Raw genomic sequence first — 7,668 nt, forward strand, 5'->3', positions numbered from 1 at the left:
AGTATAACTACACCTGTACAATACCCACAATAAGTATAACTACACCTGTACAATACCCACAATAAGTATAATAACTACACCTGTACAATACCCACAATAAGTATAATAACTACACATGTACAATACCCACAATAAGTATAATAACTACACCTGTACAATACCCACAATAAGTATAACTACACCTGTACAATACCCACAATAATACAATAACTACACCTGTACAATACCCATAATAAGTATAATTACTACACATGTACAATACCCACAATAACTACACCTGTACAATACCCACAATAAGTATAACTACACCTGTACAATACCCACAATAAGTATAATAACTACACATGTACAATACCCACAATAAGTATAACTACATATGTACAATACCCACAATAAGTATAATAACTACACATGTACAATACCCACAATAAGTATAACTACATATGTACAATACCCACAATAAGTATAATAACTACACATGTACAATACCCACAATAAGTATAATAACTACACCTGTACAATACCCACAATAAGTATAATAACTACACCTGTACAATACCCACAATAAGTATAATAACTACACCTGTACAATACACACAATAAGTATAACTACACCTGTACAATACCCACACTAAGTATAATAACTACACATGTACAATACCCACAATAAGGATAACTACACATGTACAATATCCACAATATGTACAATAACTACACCTGTACAATACCCATAATAAGTATAACTACACATGTACAATACCCACAATAAGTATAATAACTACACCTGTACAATACCCACAATAAGTATAACTACACCTGTACAATACCCACAATAACTACACCTGTACAATACCCACAATAAGTATAATAACTACACCTGTACAATACCCACAATAAGTACAATAACTACACATGTACAAAGTACACTTTTTAGGAGATGACCATATTGCTTGTAAGGAAGAGAGCAGAAAAAAAAACAAGTAATTTTAACTACAAACAGAAATGAACTATTTTGCTGTTAATTGTATTCTAGGCACACAAATTGTCTGTTTTACTGGCACAGACAGTAAATTACATCTCCTACTGGCCTACATGCTTGAAATCCATACAGCTAGAGGGCATTCGTTCATGTGTGCCACATAGATAACATTGTAGTCAAGCCCATGGAGTTACTTAAAAGAGTACACTGACTAGATAAAATGCAAGTCTGACAAAAGAACTGAAATAAGGCGGCAGTCTGTAGAGGCTTGTATACAAGGTAATCACAGAGGTAAAAAAATGTATTATTATAACTGTGTTGGTTAAGCAAAATTAGGGAATGGGAAATAAATGGATTATCTATCTTATTAAACAATACAAAATCTGGAGTAGACTGTCCCTATAAAAGGCTTTAAATCATGGGTTTGTATTTTACTAGCAAAAAAGTGTGTCATCACTGCTAAAAAAATAATAACATACAAACATAGCAGCTAAAACCGATAAATTATTACTCTTTGTCACTGGCATATTTTAATTTTGTGCTGCCTAGGAACTCAAAATTCAGCTGCCCTCCTCCCCCAAGGTTTTAGGCTTTTTGACCATAATACTTTTTAGTGAGGGAGTAATGTGATTTTCTAAAATAAAAATATGCCCCTGCTCTGTGAATAATACTATCACTCACCTAGACTATATGATTGCTTGTCTGGCAGTTAAGATGGCTATGTGATTGCTTTGTGTGTGTTAAATACTACTCACTACCCGTCGTCACGCCACCTAAGATCCAACTATAACCTGCTCCTTGCATCTTCTAACATCATCTCTTCCCACACTAGACTGTAGGACTTCTCTTGTGCGGCACCAAACCTCTGGACCGCATTTTCTTGCGCTGTCAGACTTTCCCCTAATTTGTCTTCTTTTAAACTCTCCCTAAAGACATCTTTGTTCAAGGAAGCCTAACAACAAACTCAGTAACTAACGAATTCCACTTAGATAATAATTACCCTTATCTAACTCTGTATTAACGTCATTCTCATCCTTGCAGCCTCACCTTCTTTTTCTAACCCCATACCCTTCTAGATGGTAAGTTCCCACATAAATAGGGTCCTTAATTCCTCTTGTATTTGCTTGAGATATCTTGTCTTGCCTCTTACAAGTATTGTAGCATTGTTTTACATTTATCAGTTGTACCCATGGACAGCACTGCAGAATTTGTTGGCGCTGGGTAAGTGGCGTATTTAGGTTTTGTGCTGCCCTAGGCACTCACAATTCTGCTACTCCAAAGTCAATTATCAGCAGGAATTACAAAACTCTTACATACACACATAAACAAACACTGAGGCCTAGATTTGGAGTTTGGCGGTAAAAGGGCTGTTAACGCTCCGCGGGCTTTTTTCTGGCCGCACCATAAAATTAACTCTGGTATCGAGAGTTCAAACAAATGCTGCGTTAGGCTCCAAAAAAGGAGCGTAGAGCATTTTTACCGCAAATGCAACTCTCGATACCAGAGTTGCTTACGGACGCGGCCAGCCTCAAAAACGTGCTCGTGCACGATTCCCCCATAGGAAACAATGGGACTGTTTGAGCTGAAAAAAAACCTAACACCTGCAAAAAAGCAGCGTTCAGCTCCTAACGCAGCCCCATTGTTTCCTATGGGGAAACACTTCCTTCGTCTGCACCTAACACCCTAATATGTACCCCGAGTCTAAACACCCCTAACCTTACAATTATTAACCCCTAATCTGCCGCCCCCGCTATCGCTGACCCCTGCATATTTTTTTTAACCCCTAATCTGCCGCTCCGTAAACCGCCGCAACCTACGTTATCCCTATGTACCCCTAATCTGCTGCCCTAACATCGCCGACCCCTATATTATATTTATTAACCCCTAATCTGCCCCCCTCAACGTCGCCGACACCTGCCTACACTTATTAACCCCTAATCTGCCGAGCGGACCTGAGCGCTACTATAATAAATGTATTAACCCCTAACCCGCCTCACTAACCCTATCATAAATAGTATTAACCCCTAATCTGCCCTCCCTAACATCGCCGACACCTACCTTCAATTATTAACCCCTAATCTTCCGAGCGGAGCTCACCGCTATTCTAATAAATGTATTAACCCCTAACGCTAAGTCTAACCCTAACACTAACACCCCCATAACTTAAATATAATTTACATCTAACGAAATTAATTAACTCTTATTAAATAAATGATTCCTATTTAAAGCTAAATACTTACCTGTAAAATAAATCCTAATATAGCTACAATATAAATTATAATTACATTGTAGCTATTTTAGGATTAATATTTATTTTACAGGCAACTTTGTAATTATTTTAACCAGGTACAATAGCTATTAAATAGTTAAGAACTATTTAATAGTTACCTAGTTAAAATAATAACAAATTTACCTGTAAAATAAATCCTAACCTAAGATATAATTAAACCTAACACTACCCTATCAATAAAATAATTAAATAAACTACCTACAATTACCTACAATTAACCTAACACTACACTATCAATAAATTAATTAAACACAATTCCTACAAATAAATACAATTAAATAAACTAGCTAAAGTACAAAAAATAAAAAAGAACTAAGTTACAAAAAATAAAAAAATATTTACAAACATAAGAAAAATATTACAACTATTTTAAACTAATTACACCTACTCTAAGCCCCCTAATAAAATAACAAAGCCCCCCAAAATAAAAAATTCCCTACCCTATTCTAAATTAAAAAAGTTACAAGCTCTTTTACCTTACCAGCCCTGAACAGGGCCCTTTGCGGGGCATGCCCCAAGAATTTCAGCTCTTTTGCCTGTAAAAAAAAACCATACAATACCCCCCCCCCAACATTACAACCCACCACCCACATACCCCTAATCTAACCCAAACCCCCCTTAAATAAACCTAACACTAAGCCCCTGAAGATCTTCCTACCTTGTCTTCACCATACCAGGTTCACCGATCCGTCCTGGCTCCAACATCTTCATCCAACCCAAGCGGGGGTTGGCGATCCATCATCCGGTGCTGAAGAGGTCCAGAAGAGGCTCCAAAGTCTTCCTCCTATCCGGCAAGAAGAGGACATCCGGACCGGCAAACATCTTCTCCAAGCGGCATCTTCGATCTTCTTCCATCCGGTGCGGAGCGGGTCCATCTTGAAGCAGGCGACGCGGATCCATCCTCTTCTTCCGTTGTCTCCCGACTAATGACGGTTCCTTTAAGGGACGTCATCCAAGATGGCGTCCCTCGAATTCCGATTGGCTGATAGGATTCTATCAGCCAATCGGAATTAAGGTAGGAATTTTCTGATTGGCTGATGGAATCAGCCAATCAGAATCAAGTTCAATCCGATTGGCTGATCCAATCAGCCAATCAGATTGAGCTCGCATTCTATTGGCTGTTCCGATCAGCCAATAGAATGCGAGCTCAATCTGATTGGCTGATTGGATCAGCCAATCGGACTGAACTTGATTCTGATTGGCTGATTCCATCAGCCAATCAGAAAATTCCTACCTTAATTCCGATTGGCTGATAGAATCCTATCAGCCAATCGGAATTCGAGGGACGCCATCTTGGATGACGTCCCTTAAAGGAACCGTCATTAGTCGGGAGACAACGGAAGAAGAGGATGGATCCGCGTCGCCTGCTTCAAGATGGACCCGCTCCGCACCGGATGGAAGAAGATCGAAGATGCCGCTTGGAGAAGATGTTTGCCGGTCCGGATGTCCTCTTCTTGCCGGATAGGAGGAAGACTTTGGAGCCTCTTCTGGACCTCTTCAGCACCGGATGATGGATCGCCAACCCCCGCTTGGGTTGGATGAAGATGTTGGAGCCAGGACGGATCGGTGAACCTGGTATGGTGAAGACAAGGTAGGAAGATCTTCAGGGGCTTAGTGTTAGGTTTATTTAAGGGGGGTTTGGGTTAGATTAGGGGTATGTGGGTGGTGGGTTGTAATGTTGGGGGGGGGTATTGTATGGTTTTTTTTACAGGCAAAAGAGCTGAAATTCTTGGGGCATGCCCCGCAAAGGGCCCTGTTCAGGGCTGGTAAGGTAAAAGAGCTTGTAACTTTTTTAATTTAGAATAGGGTAGGGAATTTTTTATTTTGGGGGGCTTTGTTATTTTATTAGGGGGCTTAGAGTAGGTGTAATTAGTTTAAAATTGTTGTAATATTTTTCTTATGTTTGTAAATATTTTTTTATTTTTTGTAACTTAGTTCTTTTTTATTTTTTGTACTTTAGCTAGTTTATTTAATTGTATTTATTTGTAGCAATTGTGTTTAATTAATTTATTGATAGTGTAGTGTTAGGTTAATTGTAGGTAATTGTAGGTAGTTTATTTAATTATTTTATTGATAGGGTAGTGTTAGGTTTAATTATATCTTAGGTTAGGATTTATTTTACAGGTAAATTTGTTATTATTTTAACTAGGTAACTATTAAATAGTTCTTAACTATTTAATAGCTATTGTACCTAGTTAAAATAAATACCAAGTTGCCTGTAAAATAAATATTAATCCTAAAATAGCTACAATGTAATTATAATTTATATTGTAGCTATATTAGGATTTATTTTACAGGTAAGTATTTATCTTTAAATAGGAATAATTTATTTAATAAGAGTTAATTTATTTCGTTAGATGTAAATTATATTTAAGTTAGGGGGGTGTTAGTGTTAGGGTTAGACTTAGCTTTAGGGGTTAATCAATTTATTAGAATAGCGGTGAGCTCCGGTCGTCTCATTAGGGGTTAATAATTGAAGTTAGGTGTTGGCGATGTTAGGGAGGGCAGATTAGGGGGTTAATACTATTTATTATAGGGTTAGTGAGGCGGGTTAGGGGTTAATAACTTTATTATAGTAGCGCTCAGGTCCGCTCGGCAGATTAGGGGTTAATAAGTGTAGGCAGGTGTCGGCGACGTTGAGGGGGGCAGATTAGGGGTTAATAAATATAATATAGGGGTCGGCGGTGTTAGGGGTAGCAGATTAGGGGTACATAGGGATAACGTAGGTGGCGGCGCTTTGCGGTCGGAAGATTAGGGGTTAATTATTTTAAGTAGCTGGCGACGACGTTGTGGGGGGCAGGTTAGGGGTTAATAAATGTAATACAGGGGTCGGCGGGGTTAGGGGCAGCAGATTAGGGGTACATAAGTATAACGTAGGTGGCGGTCGGCAGATTAGGGGTTAAAAATTTTAATCGAGTTGCGGCGATGTGGGTGGGCCTCGGTTTAGGGGTACATAGGTAGTTTATGGGTGTTAGTGTACTTTAGGGTACAGTAGTTAAGAGCTTTATGAACCGGCGTTAGCCAGAAAGCTCTTAACTCCTGCTATTTTCAGGCGGCTGGAATTTTGTCGTTAGAGCTCTAACGCTCACTTCAGAAACGACTCTAAATACCGGCGTTAGGAAGATCCCATTGAAAAGATAGGATACGCAAATGGCGTAGGGGGATCTGCGGTATGGAAAAGTCGCGGCTGAAAAGTGAGCGTTAGACCCTTTAATCACTGACTCCAAATACCAGCGGGCGGCCAAAACCAGCGTTAGGAGCCTCTAACGCTGGTTTTGACGGCTACCGCCGAACTCCAAATCTAGGCCTAAGTGTGTGGTAACCCAAGCGCTATAAAATCGGCCTAAAGCTCACTACCGAATAAGTCCCCTAGCGGACTACAAAAGGATAACAGTAAAACAGATATGGAGTGAGCGCTAAAGCAAGCTTAATAGGCTAAAAAGATGATGAATGTAGGAGGAGATGGTCACTAATAATTCAATGAGCTAAAACGATATAGTACTGATCTCAATATTAAAAGATGTACAATTTATTAAAATGCATATAGACAAAAACAGGTATTAAACATAGAAATAGTTAAAAAACCTAGCATGGATCCATGTAATAGATAAAATAAGCTACATTCATCATCTTTTTAGCCTATTAAGCTTGCTTTAGCGCTCACTCCATATCTGTTTTACACATAAACAAACACATGCATACACATACATAGTCACAGACACATACACACAGTGAGTTATATAGATACACACTGACACGTGCACACACACACACACACATATATATATATATATATATATATATATATAGAGAGAGAGAGAGAGAGAGAGAGAGCGTATCCCACAAAAGTGAGTACACCCCTCACATTTTTGTAAATATTTTATTATATCTTTTCATGTGACAACACTGAAGAAATGACACTTTGCTACAATGTAAAGTAGTGAGTGTACAGCCTGTATAACTGTAAATTTGCTGTCCCCTCAAAATAACAACACACAGCCATTAATGTCTAAACCGTTGGCAACCAAAGTGAGTACACCCCTAAGTGGAAATGTCCAAATTGGGCCCAAAGTTTCAATATTTTGTGTGACTACCATTATTTTCAAGCTCTGCCTTAACCCTCTTGGGCATGGAGTTTACCAGAGCTTCACAGGTTGCCACTGGAGTCCTCTTCCACTCCTCCATGACGACATCACAGAACTGGTGGATGTTAGAGAGCTTCCACTCCCCCACCTTCCATTTGAGGATGCCCCACAGATGCTCAATAGGGTTTAGGTGTGGAGATATGCTTGGCCAGTCCATCACCTTTACCCTCAGCTTATTTAGCAAGGCAGTGGTTGTCTTGGAGGTGTGTTTGGGGTCGTTATCATTTTGGAATACTGCCCTGCGGCCCAGTCTC

Source organism: Bombina bombina, unplaced genomic scaffold (genome assembly GCF_027579735.1).
Source record: "Bombina bombina isolate aBomBom1 unplaced genomic scaffold, aBomBom1.pri scaffold_78_1, whole genome shotgun sequence".
In the NCBI taxonomy this organism is placed as follows: domain Eukaryota; kingdom Metazoa; phylum Chordata; class Amphibia; order Anura; family Bombinatoridae; genus Bombina; species Bombina bombina.